Raw genomic sequence first — 15,062 nt, forward strand, 5'->3', positions numbered from 1 at the left:
GAATGTTTTCATCATTGTGATGTTCAGTCATAACTTTTTGATAGTTCTTTTCAAAATCTGAAGCTGTGCTTTGAAAATACAGTGTATGAAATCCTTGGGTATGGTTCACTGCATGCTTGTACTGTTTGCCTTCCCAGGTAGTGTGGTATAACTCCTGATCCTGACTGCATGACTTTGGGGTTTCTGAGGTAGATGAGAAATTAGTACAAGAAGGAGAGTTGTTTTGTTTCATTAACTCCTTGTCTTAGGATCAGATTCTAATTCAGTTACAGAAAAGTGAAAGATAAATATAACTGATTCAAATGAATAACTTGTATTCACAGAAAGATGCCATTGCTGTATTGTAGACAGATTAAAGTACTCTTGAAAGTTGTTTTCTGAAGTTTCAGTAGTACAAAGTAATTTAAATTTCTAATTATATCAGAACTAATGTTGAATTTATGTATGATTTATCAGTGAAATGACATCCGTGAAGGTTTTTAATGTATTTTGGCAACTAAGTTATTAATTCTGTTTTCTTGAGTTAATGGCATTAGATTATATAGGGGACTTCTTGTGAAATGTCTATCAACATTCAGAAAACATGAAGCTCTTTAGACAATATCCTACAATTAATACTTATTCCTGAAAAGATTCAAGTAACTTCCTTAGTTAGAAGCATTGTGTAAATCTGTTTGTTGTCCTTGAAAATAGTAAGATGTACTTTCATGTGCACTAGCTGTGTCATCTTTTCCTATGCAGTACTTGATGTCATCCACAAATGCTGCTCGTAGAGACACTAGATTTAAAGCATAGTACACTAACACTATAAAGTGTGACTTACCTTTTGTTTGCAATAGATTTGTTTACTATCTGTGTGTATTTTGGAGATTTGAAATCGGAGAGGTAATGAAAATATATTAAAAACTCTGAAATGATGTGGATAGTGCATTTTCAAAAGAAAAATCATCATCACCTTGCAATGGTTAAAAAGTTCAATGGCCTCACTTGTTGGGATAAAACGGTAAAATAGGTTATCTAATCTGTGACATAATCCTGTTGGGCTCCTGTGCCCACACCCCAGAAGTCCTGTTACCTTGGCAAATTTTGGCAGTGTAACCTGGATTGGGTATGAGAGAGAAGCAGCGGAGTATGGAATACTATAACAGCATGGGTCTTGCTTAGAGGTCCATAGGAAGAGTAACCCTATTTGCTGCACATGATTACTCTGAGATCTCCATCTGCTGTCGTCCCTTGCAGTCACTGCTAGCTGTACTACTTTCTGTTTCCATCCCTATCTTTCCCTGTCTTTACCAGCAAAATTACTCAGAGGAAATGAAGTCTTGCAACTCACTACATCTTATTATATCAGATAAATACAAGGCAAACTCTGAGGTATCTGGTCACCACTAGTTACATGTAGGTTTTCTCTCTGTTGCTGGTGATTGTTTACATTGTGACATTAAGACTGAACTTGCTGCCCATGCAGAAAATAAGCCTGCAAATATGGCCTGGAGTATAGCTAGAGTGCATCCTATAAAGTGCATGAAGCTGTTTGCCTGTTTGGTGGTGCAGTGTGCAGGGAGACACCTCAGGGCTGGCTGCCACATGGACAGGAGGCACGCTGTGATCACAGCTGCTCTGAGGACTGCTCACTAAAGAAATGCAGGCATCACCAGTAAGAGCTGGCATCGCTCTGCTCTGCAGAAGAAGTTTTTTTCTCCCTGTGGGCTAGGTGGGTGAGGATTTGCTTCTGTGTCTGCTTCCATTATCTATAGCTATGAAGAACTTTAGGAATCTGAAAACATTTAAAAAGTTGATCTTAAGATATCAAAGGAGCGGTTTCAACACGACCTACAGGCTTAGCTGGCACTGAATATTTAGAAACCTGAACACCACTAAAAATCTGTCCCTTGGGCACTTTTAATACAAAGTTGGCTACTTTTATATATATATATATATATATATATATATATATATATATATATAATTATTTTTATTTTCCTTGATAATCCTTAATGCTCACTGACAAAAGGTAGTTTCCTGAATTAATGTAGCATACCTGGGCATTGTTCTAATGAAAATGTCTAGATGCTACTCTTGCTAAAGGTATGGAGAATGAATAGCTTCAGACAGGCAGTACCAACTAGGTAGAGCTTCTCCTCAGCCTGAGGAGATGCTTCGTGCATGCTTTGATGGGGAAGGATGGAGTAAAAGCAGCAACTGCTCCCAGATTGCAGAAAGAGAATGCTAAACAAAGAGAAAAGATAGCTGTTAACTGACAAATTCTAGGTTTAATTCCACACATGTATGACAGTGTTGTCCAAATTTTAAACTTTGCATTAGACTTCATTTCAATCAAAGTGGCACTTTGATTGATGTCTATAAAGACAAACAAATGAATTAATACAGCAGCAACTGTGATCAAGTTACTTTTTTACCAAAGCTGGATTTAATTTGCAATTTCTTAAGATACTTGAATACATATCTTTTTAAAATTGCTTTTTTAATGCACCTCCATAAACTGAAGGTTCTACCTCTGCAAGACCTTTCTCATTATTGGGTGGCCAGGCCTTGTGCTGCTCTTGAGATGCTTTCTCTGGGCAAAAGGAGCTAGAAAGAATCCATAGCAGTAAAACATAAAGAAAAACAATGTGTCAGTGTTCAGCTTTTCAAGAATTTTGTTTCCATGCACATTACAGAATGGAGTAGCTTTAAACTACGTGTGTGTTGGGAACGTTCAGTCTTGGGTTGCACACTAAAATGAAGTAGCAACCCCTTCTCTTGCATGCTGTGTAGGTGTATAGAGGAAGGCACCTCAACACTTGTTCTTTAAATATACAGATCCAATTCCAAATGCATTTAATTACTTGTTAATGTAGACATAAATAAGTACTTTCTCCTCCATTTGGTATGCCAAGTAGCACCCTGCTATCTGAACATATAACGTTTCATGTATTTATTCTCATGTACACAGATGTGCAGAAGTTAAATAGGAAGCCAGTAACAACTTAATGTGAAAACATATATATTTGTGTGTATATATGTATTGCATTACATATACACACACACGTACATATCTGGAGTGATATTAAAGGCTGTAATCTACACTAGTAGGCCAAATTAGGTTAGAACCTTTCTGATACTGCAGCCACCTGAGGCAGAGAAGCCTATGTCCAAATTATTTTAAAATGCTGACATCTGAAGAGCAAAATTTGCTTATAAACTGGCTATTAGCATGGGCAAGAGGCCTTTCCCAACTCCTGAGCTGCACATGGAAGTTGTTTAGGACAGCAACAGGGGCCATTATGAAGACTTGGTACTAGAAATGACTGGACTTCAGTGTCTAGGAACATTCCTTGGCACTTTAATTTACTGCTGTGCATGTTGCCAAAGAAACGATTGAGTTGCTCAACTTGAATGCACTCATAGCCATGTGGGATGTGTGTGACCATGTATTTGACTATGCTGTATGGCATCTCCAAATAACTCCAAATAACTCCAGATAACATCCTTTCCACTCACAAGCAACTGAAATTTCTGATGCTAGAACACACCTTTCTTCTGTGTGTATATAAATACACATTTAAAAAAGGAGGGAAAGTCATTAAGAAATCATTGCTGGCTGTGGTGCATGCCTTATTTTAGCTTGTTCAGCAGCAAATGGGATAAAAATTCTTCACTCCTGCATAAGCCTTGCCATTAGCAAATTAAGAGGAAGAAATGAGTAGGTAATGAAAAATGCTTGGTTGGAAATGTTCAGAAATGAAGTTCAGTAACACATGTTAAAGCATTAGATGGTCATGGGTTTATGTGACATATTGATTAGCTAATGGCAATCAAAAGAAGTGATCAGGATGTTGCAGACAGTCTGTGATATCTGAGCCAGAGACACTGTGATCCATCACTGATTTGTGAGATCCTGAGGAGGACATGGTACACTAATAAATCCACAGGGAAGAAAAAGCTCTCACGTGCTGACACGGATTTTTACCACTCTCTATGGAAATATATGCTGGAGAAAACAAAATGGTTTGCAGAAGACTGGCTGTGTGAACAAAAGGATGAGTCTCAGCAATGTTTCTGAATTTTAAATATTAGAAATTCTGAAATAATGTTTCCACTTGTCTAAATTTTAGAAACAAGAAACAGCAACTATTTGTGGATACCCTGGGCAGAGTGAAACTTTTCATGGTAATCCACTTTATACTGTACAAGACGGGTGTAGATTCATGGCAGTCGAAGTTCCTGATTTCCTGGGCTAGTTTGTTAATTTTGATTACAAGGCTCATTATCCCCATTTGTTTCATTTCTATGGGATTTATTTGACACAATACGCAGAACGTATATGGGACTTATTCTGTATCATCGTGAATGCATTCAGGGAATTGTCTTCATAGGTTAACAGGCAATCAACTGAAACAGGAGTGACTGACCTTCCTGCCCTTTCAGGCTGCTCATCAGAACCTTCCTATGCTTGAGAGCTCAGAGATTCCTATCATGCGTTGGACTGATAAAGGAAAATGGGACTCTCGGGGTAGTTCAAAGGAGGGAGGCGCTAGCGGTTCCTTGGGGTGTCACAGCTCTGAGGATGAACCAGGAATGGCCTTGCAGGGCTTGTTTATTGTCTGTTCCCAGACGGTCTCGCTGCTAGCTGTGCCTGTAGCCACCATACAGGAGTGCCACTGCTTGAGAATAAAGTGAGAGCCGAAGGAGAGACTGTAGTATACAAGACGTTCTTGATTTCATACCTGAAACACTAGGTGAAATTCCAGTATTTTGCTGTGTTTTTCCTGTTCAGAACTTTACACAACAATGTGTATTACACTGTGGAAAATTCAGTTACCAGCTACTCCTAAGTCTGACTTTTAAGGCTAACCTTACAGCGCATAACTTCATCTATTGGCCATGTGAAATAAAAAATAAAATGTGGGCTCAGAGTCTGATTCCTATAGTGGATATGAATGTAGGGAAAAGCTTGATTTGTATTCTTCTTTGACCTATAGAAAGGTAGTGACATTAATCGTGATGTGAAAAGGTTACTAACCTACTTCTGCTGCCAAAGTGCTCTTGCAGTCACAGCCTAAAGAAGATGAGCAGACTTATTTAAGTAACCTGTATATAGAAGCCACATAACTTGCTGTGGCCATTTCACAACTTTTCTGCAAATAATTCTTAAAGATACAGAAAAGTGATTTTAAATATGGTTTGTGTAAAGAATATTTATTGCCTCTTATATTTAACATCTCTATTGGGAAACTAGACATTTGTGTTTCTATCCTCTAGAAAACCAATCCTGTCTTCATTATCCAAGCCATCAGTCCACAGACAAAGGGAGAAACGAGAAACAAATGACTACATTGACACCCAGATCTTTCCTATTTTATCTTGACATGGTTTCATTTATACAATGGTGTATTTTTCCCTTGCAGCTATTCCCTCCTGTTACTCTTTATGGTAATTGAAGCTGGGCCCAAAAGACCTTAGAGGCTTGTATCTTCTCCTCACATGAGTGACACTTCAGTGATAAACTTGAACTTAAAGTTACTGAGGCGTAACTGAGGGTTCATTTGATAGCTAGTGGTTTTCAGCAGCACTGCAGGGCTTCAGGGGCTCAGCGTGAGTGAGATTGTTAATGTCCTGTGAGGGAAAACAATAACACATTTCATTAATGCGTTCATGTGTGAAGCATCCATTAGTGCACTGGAGGTATTAATGACGTTATGCTTTAAACTGACATGTGGGGCATGACAGGAATTGCAAGGTCTGATGAGAACAGATGACAAGATAAGCAAATATTTGAATGGCTTCATTTGCCTGCAGGTCAAACCATGGTGCAGGGGAACTGAGAAATCTAAAACCTGGGAGAGGTTAGTGTTTTCCTAGCATGGACTGAACTGCAGGCAAGCTGAAGACAGATTGTTTGCTAAGTAAATAGAGCGGTCAGTAAGGGCAGTAAATATGTAAAAGGTACAAGCTTAATTATTACTGCTCCTCAGTCAGTAATTCTAATTTAATTTGAGTTAAACTGTAAAAGCCAAAGCACAATTCAAGGTACAGATACGCGAACAAACATTTTGCTCGTATGAATATTCTTTTTAATTTTCAGTTAGTTTCCCTCTTTCTGCCTGCTCTGAGGGTTAAATATATGTAGCCAAATAAGCTGCTGATTAAATAAACTAGATTATTGCACTTTGTGCCAGAACTGAATTTTGCTATCGGATTTTAGTGAACTACTAGTTTGCCTGCAGGTCGGCAGAAGGTGTTAGAGTTGGTAAGATAATTTTTCTTCTGATGGTCCTGTGCATCGTTTATTTTTTCAGGTTTGAACTAGCCATAAATTATCTGATAAAGGCCTATTCCCCTGTTTTGGACCACTGTTGGATTGCTACAGGAGGATCACAGGGCAAAGAATTTGACAGCTGCAACTCAGCCGTTAGATGACAGTAGTGCACATCTCAATGCCATCCAGCATAATTTAACATGAATGATCTGACATGCTTGGCAGCTCCTTGAAGAAGGGGGAGGAAAAGGCCACTCTTTCACTAGCTCTGATTTAGAATGATTTCGTACAAGCAGATTTTTCCTTTTCAGAAGCAGTGACACTCACTAGCAGGCTAATGCAATGAGATTGCACAATACAAATATTGGCTGCTGTGCAAAACTGGAGTAAACAACTTTTGCATTGTCAGTCCTTTAGGATTCATGAATAAAAACCTGCACTTCTCACTTAAATATCTTCAATGCACCTTCGTCAAATACATGAACACTTCTCCACACCTCGCTATCCTCTGGTTTTGATCTTTCAGTCCAATGTGGCAATCTCCTGTCCAGGCCTTTGCCCTTGTACATTAATTAGTCTTGTAATGATTAAAAAATTAAGGAACTATCTCTAACACTTTTTCACACTTAAATTCTGGGGATGTTGTTCAGGAGTTTCCATTACAACTATTGTCATAGATATTCCTTATCTGAGCTGAAATTTTCCATCCATAGATTTCCCCTGAAGATACTTTTTTTGGGGAGGAGTTGAAATCCAATCCGTTCAATCAGCTGGAGTCATCAGGAGGTGAGAAAACATACTCTTTGACTACATAGTTGCCAACATGTAATGATATTCCCAAGGACAGCGTGTGTTTTCATTTTTAATAAGCTTCAGATTTATGTGTACATTTTGCTTGGTTTTATGTTTGTTTTCATAGCAGACTGTCTATGAGAGAGCATGCTGGAGGACCTCATGTTAACTTTCTCCCACTGGCCAGTAAAATTTGCACCCCTTTTTATTTCTTGGCCATCCATACTTCAAATTAGCTTTTGTTATGTCTCCTGTTCAAAATGCATACTTTAGACCAGGAGGAATGGGAAAAAGCTGACTGGTATAGTGGGTTGCAAAGGGAGTCAGGGTTGAGCTGCAGGGAGCTGGTATTAGTCTTCTTACTCAGGTACTCCTGTAATAGGACAGGGAAGAGGGAGCTGTGTGACAATAACCCTACAGACTGATCTCTGCTAAACTGGTTTTCAGTGTTTGCCTAAGTGATGTGTCAGTTTGGGCTTTGAGTTCTGCCTGCCTTTACTTTTTCTGTTCTCAATTTCACCTCTAAACATCAATATTTTTCTTTTTAAGACAGGCAGTACTATTCAGAAATTGTTAATTAAAAAAAAAAAAAAAAGCCTTCTAGGCCTAGTGAGGCTACTTAATATATCTTCTCTTCAGCATCCTCTGCATGTCATGTCCTAAGCTTACCACACAGTTTATTTTTATATGACTTCCAGTCTATTGCAGAAATGGAAATCATTTTGATAAAGAGTTGAAGTTTTGAATGCTTATTTGAACAGAACCTCCAAGCCTTCCTTCTTGCTAATGTTGAACTAGTGTCTCTGATGTTGATGATGATGAGGGGTAGTGTGTGATGTTGATGCTGAAAGTTAAGTAGTGATGACAAGAGCCAAAGATAAAAGGAGGCCTTTGAGCATGAATTATCCCTTGGCAACAAAGTGATGCTGTAGTATTTTTTATAGAAACATTGACCTTTTTGGTGAGGAAATTGCTAAAGGTAAATGACAAAATGCCAGGTCTGCCCTTTGCCTTTCATGTCACAAATGACTGACCAATACTTCCTCACATAGCATGCCTTATGTCACAGAAGATAAAGAAGAGAAAGCTGAAGTATCTGAGAAACCATAAGCCTATATGGAAAGTAAGTCTAACAAGCTGGAGTTTTACAGGTGTGCAGGTTGTGCTCTGCACTTGATGCATAGAGGGCCTGACTTATGGGATACAAACCCCAAAATTTTGCATAACTGCAATAAGACTGATGCACAGAAATTTTTGGTGGGTGTCTAATGTCAGATCAGTGAGTCTAACCTTAGGGATATTTTTAAAGCTTGTTGAATTGAAAAGACTGATATCAGCTCCCTGCAGCTCAGCCCTGACTCCCTTTGCAACCCACTATACCAGTCAGCTTTTTCCCATTCTTCCTGGTCTAAAGTATGCATTTTGAACAGAAGACATAACAAAAGCTAATTTGAAGTATGGATGGCCAAGAAATAAAAAGGGGGTGCAAATTTTACTGGCCAGTGGGAGAAAGTTAACATGCGGTCCTCCAGCATGCTCTCTCATAGACAGTCTGCTATGAAAACAAACATAAAGCTTGTGAAGCTTGTGTTTCAAGACAATGATGATGTAAAAATTATCCTTTTTATGGGGTGGTGTCTGTGTTGCATTCCACAGTTTTGATCTCTTACTGTCCTAGTATTCCTCTGCTTAAAATACTCCCTCAGAGGTGAAAACTGATTTTGGAAAAAGCTCTACAGGGGCAAAAGTGGTTATGGTAGGGTGAGAAGTTTGAGTCTTGGCACTCTACTTCTGAGAAACAGGTTAATAGTGTGAATTTTCTGCTCAATTATTTCCAGTATTTTTTCTCCAGTGTCATCATAAACATTCAGGAAAGCACTTTTTTAAAATGTAAGAATATGTGACATATGCTTTCTTGCCTTTGCGTTTAGAACTTACTGAGTCAAATTTAAATCTTTCCAGGATGGCTCTCAATTTCTTTTATTGTGAAAAGCTGTGGTTTCTCGGAGTCAGAGACTTGCATGACACTGGATTCTTGGAACTGAAGGTGCTAAACATGAGCAACCATTTAGCTGGGTCCCCCAGGTCACTTGCTTTTCTTGGTAGGGTCCTTTAAGCTAACTGTTAAGAAGCACAATGATATATTCTGCCCACCCCCCCACCTCAAGTTTATTACAAGCTAAGAACTTCCAACTCACACCAGAGGCCTGGCAAATGTTTTCTTTGGCTTTGCTATTTATTTTAAAATAAAAGCTTTCATCTGAAAAAGCAAGCCAGATTGACAACTAAGTGTTTCTCTTTGCAAAGGCAGCCCTCAAAACCTCTGTCAGCAGGCTTGTAGAGTAATTCTGTCACATTACTTCAACAGCTTTCACCACTTGCTTGCTTCCAAGACTTCCTCACAGTCTCACTTAATGTTCCTACTCCATGACAAGCAGCTTTCTCCCCCTGTAGCTCAAGGGCTGAGGTCCATGAAAGAGGAATTCAGGACAGGGGAGGCTTCTCAAGAGATAGTATTGAAAGGTGGATGCCAGACAACTATGAATGCCCCACATGGCTGATAGTTAGTGATGGTGAGAATGTCCTTCTTTTTCCTACAGTGATTTTACTGTATGACAAGTTAATTCTCCAGTCCCACAAGGGGATTTCTTGGTAAAGCCCCTGTAAAGAAGCATAAGATACACTACGAACCTAAGTAGTTTCCGTTGTGGGTTTTCATTGTGGTGGTTTTTTTGTTTGTTGTTGTGGTTTTTTGGTTTTTTGTTTTTTTTTTTTTTTTTTTTTTTAATGGAAGGCAGGATTTAGGGATATTTGATTTTCTTCTTGGTGGACTATGGTGACTTTCAAACATATTGTGAAACTGTGACTATTTGGTGTAAAAATTCATTTGGCAAACCGGTCACGGGGAGACTCTGCAAATAAACTAGCTCAAAATGTGTGGCTCTTCCATAAAATGTGTGGCTCTTCCACATAGCAGTTTTCATATATTGTTCGCTGTTCATATTTTGAGTGTCACTTTTATTAGAACAGGCAAATTTGTGTTGTCTTCTGTGTCTGCTAGAGTTCATAAACTGCCACAGGCATCTTCTCAGAGATCTTTTGGAAACTGCTAAATGGGTACTGGAAGGAATCTAACTGAGTAGCAGACAATTGGCAGTGTAAATTTCTTCCACAGAACTGAGCACTAGGAATCATGCTGCTTTAATATCTGATACAAACATTTATATAAACAACTGCTGATTTGCAATTAGTAACTAGAGAGAGTTTTTCACAATTTGGCTACTCTGTATTTCACTGATTGTTATCCACAATTGATAGTCTTTCTTTGCTGACAAAAAGGTTCAAGCAACTTCATCTTTCCTACACCTGTAATGCCATTCTAATCAATGGCCATACTTTGAAAGTCTTATAATAAATGAAAACTAAACTAACATTAAACTTCGGGAACTTTTTTGCTGCTGATAGTCCACACATAATAATAGGCCTTTAGGATATTTTGTACATTTATACAACAGTACGTAAGAAAATAATAAAATGCTTGCCATTACATAAGACTGAAGTGAGCTATCTATATCCTAAACCAAGTAGGATAAGAGATTAATTCAGAGAAGAAAGGATTTATTGAAAGTCATGTTGAAGTAACCCATGACATGCTTTTTTTTTAAAAAAAATCAGAGCAGCTGGATTCTTCCTGGTGCAGTGAAGTGTTCAAGAAGTTTAGATGGTAGAGATGGTATCTATATGAGCTGGGATTACAAAGGCTTTTTACACACTGCAGGCAGTGTATCTCCGTGAGATCAGTATTTCAATGACTTCATTAGAAAATGCATGTGTGATGTATGAGGCTAAAACCTGGCTTTAGGGCCTCGCTTTGCCACAGACTTTGGAAAATAAGAACAAGAGAAAGGAGAAGAATGGGGTAGTTAAGCAGCCTGGCTGGGTTTTTTTTGGGCCAGTGTAGTGAGAGAAAACATCTGAAGTTTAGTCCAAGAAGAGTATGAAGGTAGTGTTTAAAGCTGGGGAAAGGATAAACATCTGAGGAAAAAGGTAAGTGGATCAGATGGAGAAGCAAGCAACCGGTTCTTTAACAACATTTAAGAGTTTGCAATTTTAAAAATTTGTTGTTTTATCCTGTTTTGTCTTGTACTGTGTCTTTTACACAACATCTCTGGCAATAAAATGGCAGTGTTACTGAATATTGTTCTCACACACATTCTAGGAAAAACTAGCAGTTTTGTAGTCCCTGGAATGATATAATTTTTGTGCTTACCCTGCTGGGCCATAGTATATTTTTACTGACAAACATAATATTTAGAAGCTAATTACAGTTCTAGCTTACTATTGATATTAATGATCCAGCAACTTAAGGGATGAACAATGCTGAAATCATTGCCCATAAGCTTGTTACTGTTTTAATAGAGTTGAATGAGAATTAGAAGATGTATGCACATTGGGGACTGAAAGGAATGGGAGTCATTCAGCCCTGCTGAATCAGTTCATTTTATCAGGAATGAACATAACATTAATTTGGACAGGTGTTTTGAGTAGTTGCTGAACAATACCCTGGACCTGGGCACTAGGTGTCAGTCTCAGAGCTGACAGAGAGGAGAGAGCTTTGAAAAGTTCCTGTGTGGTTGAACTTTGTTCTATTTCTATTGGGTATCAACAAACTCCACTGATTCTTAATGTAGGCACAAATGTGAGATAAGAAATGAATATTGTGTCTGAAGAGGATCAGTGTTTCTTTCCCAAAGAGTTCCTATGATGCTTAGCACTGCATTGGGGGGAAAAAAAAAAAAAAAAGGCTCTTTACGTATTGGTAATGATCCCATGAAGGAAAAAGTAGAACCACGACATTGATTCAGGAATGTTGCAAAATTACTGTGGTGACCCTCTGCACTTTCAGTCTCCAGGATCTGGCTCAAGGGGAAGAGTGGGGCACAAATTCTGAACAGCTTGTATCTCTGTACATAGTGTTGATATGTCTGAATAGCCTTGATCTTTTTTTTTTTTAATTTTATGTACTAGTTCTGTCAAATGTTTAAGAAAATATAATTTCTGATAATGCAAAAGAAACCTGAAGGGCAAAATCAAAAGGGCAACATCTAGCATAACCCTTTGGAAAGAATGTGGCTTTATTTACTTTTAGTTGAGATGTCACCTGACAACCTTGGTCAAATGTAAGTGTATTCATGGGTAGCTAGGAAAAGTATAATTTTAGGAGATTCATGAACAGTAATTGTTAATTGACCAAGCAAAATAATTTGTTTGCAGGTCAGTTGCTAATTGGTAAACGTGAACAAAACAGCATTCATCAATCACGGAAAAAAGAAGTCTATGTACTTTTAAAGTATGAAATTTAATAGCTAACATGATTTAATTCCAGCAATCATGAAGTTTTCCAATAGGTGTAAGTTCATATATCAAAATATGTATCAAGATTCCAATTTGAAATTGCTCCATATTTAAAAGTGATTACTCAAAAAAGCTCAGCTAAAGTAATCTCTTATTTCCAAAAAGGAAATGTCCTTTTTGCTAGGTTTGGCAATGATTATCCTGTCATCTGACTGGTGTGTATTTATGAACATTCTTCACTTAGCTGAGACACATAAGTGTAATTCAGACACACACTTAGGTCCAATTTTTTCACTGACAAAATTCATACATGACTAAACTCTATATGGTAGGCGAAAATATACATGGAAGGCTATTAGTCTACTAAAAATTGTAGGCTGTTATAAATTCATAGAGAATTCTATTACATATCAATAGAGAATTTATTTCTTCATTGTTAAATATATATAATTTTTTTATTGCTCAAGTCAAATGCTAACCTTTCTGTTTGACAGAAAAGCATGCAGAAGTTTGAGTACATGCTGATATCCACTAGAAACTTGAAGTCCACTCATTGCAAACCTCAGCATTTGAACTGTAAACACTACAGATGTAGCTTAATACCTTGTAGCTTAAGAACCTGAAAGCTATTATTAAATGAGAACTGTTTCTAGACAGTGTTTAACAATTTATGTCTAAACAGTCAAGTTGATAAAGAAATTTTTTATAGCACCTTGGTGTCTAGCTGTGCAACTAATGTGTTATTTACATAGCGGTACTAATGTTCTGACCTGATTCCAAACAGAAAGAGTTGATTCATCACCATGACTGATGCATAATTCTTGGCCGAAACTTTTTGAGGAGTAGAAAAGGAGCTGTATAATGAAGCCTGTGAAAACTTTTACAAAGTTTTAAAACATATATCACTAAAGGAAGGCTTTTTAACTACTGCTTAGGAACCCAGGGCAATTTTCTCCAAATTTCTTGGTAACTTAAAGTACACCATGTCCTCCGTAAGTTCTCTTGACTTTAAAGGGGAAATACAGCAAAGGATTACCCGTTCTGGAACTCTCCCCCTTAGACGAAAATGTTGCTCTCTTACCTCACGCTAGAGTGAAACTCCCTATCAATACTGTTTAAATATATTTTAAAAAATGCTTTCCTCTCTTATGTACTGTATGCATATAGTGTTTTTAAAATTACCCTTGATATTTGCATAAGTAGAGCTTAGTTTACAGGCATAATTTCCTCTTCTTGTGAAGACCTGACTAACAGTTGTAGTTATACTGCTCCTGAAACAGTTGCAAATAAATATACTGTACAGCTTTACATAGTGATGAAAATCTCCAAGTTTAACAATGCAGTTGGAAAAAACGGAAGATCAGTCAGATGTTTTAAAACCTCATCTTTCCTCTGGATCTCCTGTATCTCAGAGCTTAAATTTCATGTTATATAGACAGAATAACAATGAACCTGTCATTAGTGAACCTGTCATTTCTCAGCCTGATAACTTCCTTAAGACCTCTGCTTCTTTGTTCCAGCACTTGGATTCTGTTAGATGGATTAGTTTCTTCAAAGTAGTAATAAAGTCAGCTGAGAGAATAGTAACTGTCTTAAATACACTTTAAGTACACATACTTTTTAACAACATGGGTCACTGTTGCATGCATGTTTTTCTGCTGAAGTTGCAGTGTCTTGAGAAGTCTTTAAAGCCAAATTCAATTTAAAATTCATTGAAATCTCAGCAAACTTTCTATTATTAGTATATGTAACCTGTTGTAAACTATGGTTGTTTCTACTGTGCACTGCACATTGTTTACTCCAGCATTAATCTGAGGGGGAAAAGCACAAAATCTTAGCATTTTATACTATAATTTTTCTTGTGAAATTTAAGCCATAAACTTTATTTTATGAGTAAGATTTTGTAGGTTTAAATCAGCTTAAACTGGTAAAAGTATCAATTTTTCTTACATGAGACCTTTTTTTTTTAAAGCATCATTGTTGTAGCCTGGTAAGCACACTATGAAATTTGATAAACATCTTGAATATCTCAGGTTTGGTAACGTCCTGGAAAGAAGTGGAATATGTGATTTCATTCCGATAGTGAGAGTGGATCCTCCTGAAACTGGCTGATACTAGAAACTCTTCAGAAGTCTTCTGAATAGATTAAAAAAGGAGATCTTAGAGTTATTTTTTCATGCTGTCATCTTCGTTCAAATTGTGTTCATGCTGAAGTGCATATAGCACTAAACTTTGACTCTGGAAACCTGGGGATTTTTGCAATGCAGGAAACACATCTCCTTTAATGTGTCTGATATTAAAGGTTGACTCATCTCTCCTGATGATCATGCACAGAGTCCCAGTAAAATCAAAGGTGAGAAACAACTGCATTGGAAAGGAGATTTGAAACTAAGGGCATTTATTTAAGGTCATTAGTAACCTTTGGATTCAGTTTTGTACTCTACTGTTGACTCTGTCATTTTTATGTAAGCTCCTTTTAACCATTTTTTCAGTAATATTTATACTTGTAATTCCTTTGAAAATACAGGTCTTCTGCCTTTTTCCCCCTTCACTGCCCTATCTAAGAAGTGTATCTACAGTGTCAACATACATGAGAATGTTGGTGTGAGGATGAAAGCACAGTTGTCTTGATGATCATTGGCTGATTCTCTAA

The sequence above is a fragment of the Falco peregrinus genome, chromosome Z (assembly GCF_023634155.1).
Source record: "Falco peregrinus isolate bFalPer1 chromosome Z, bFalPer1.pri, whole genome shotgun sequence".
Taxonomy (NCBI): Eukaryota; Metazoa; Chordata; class Aves; order Falconiformes; family Falconidae; genus Falco; species Falco peregrinus.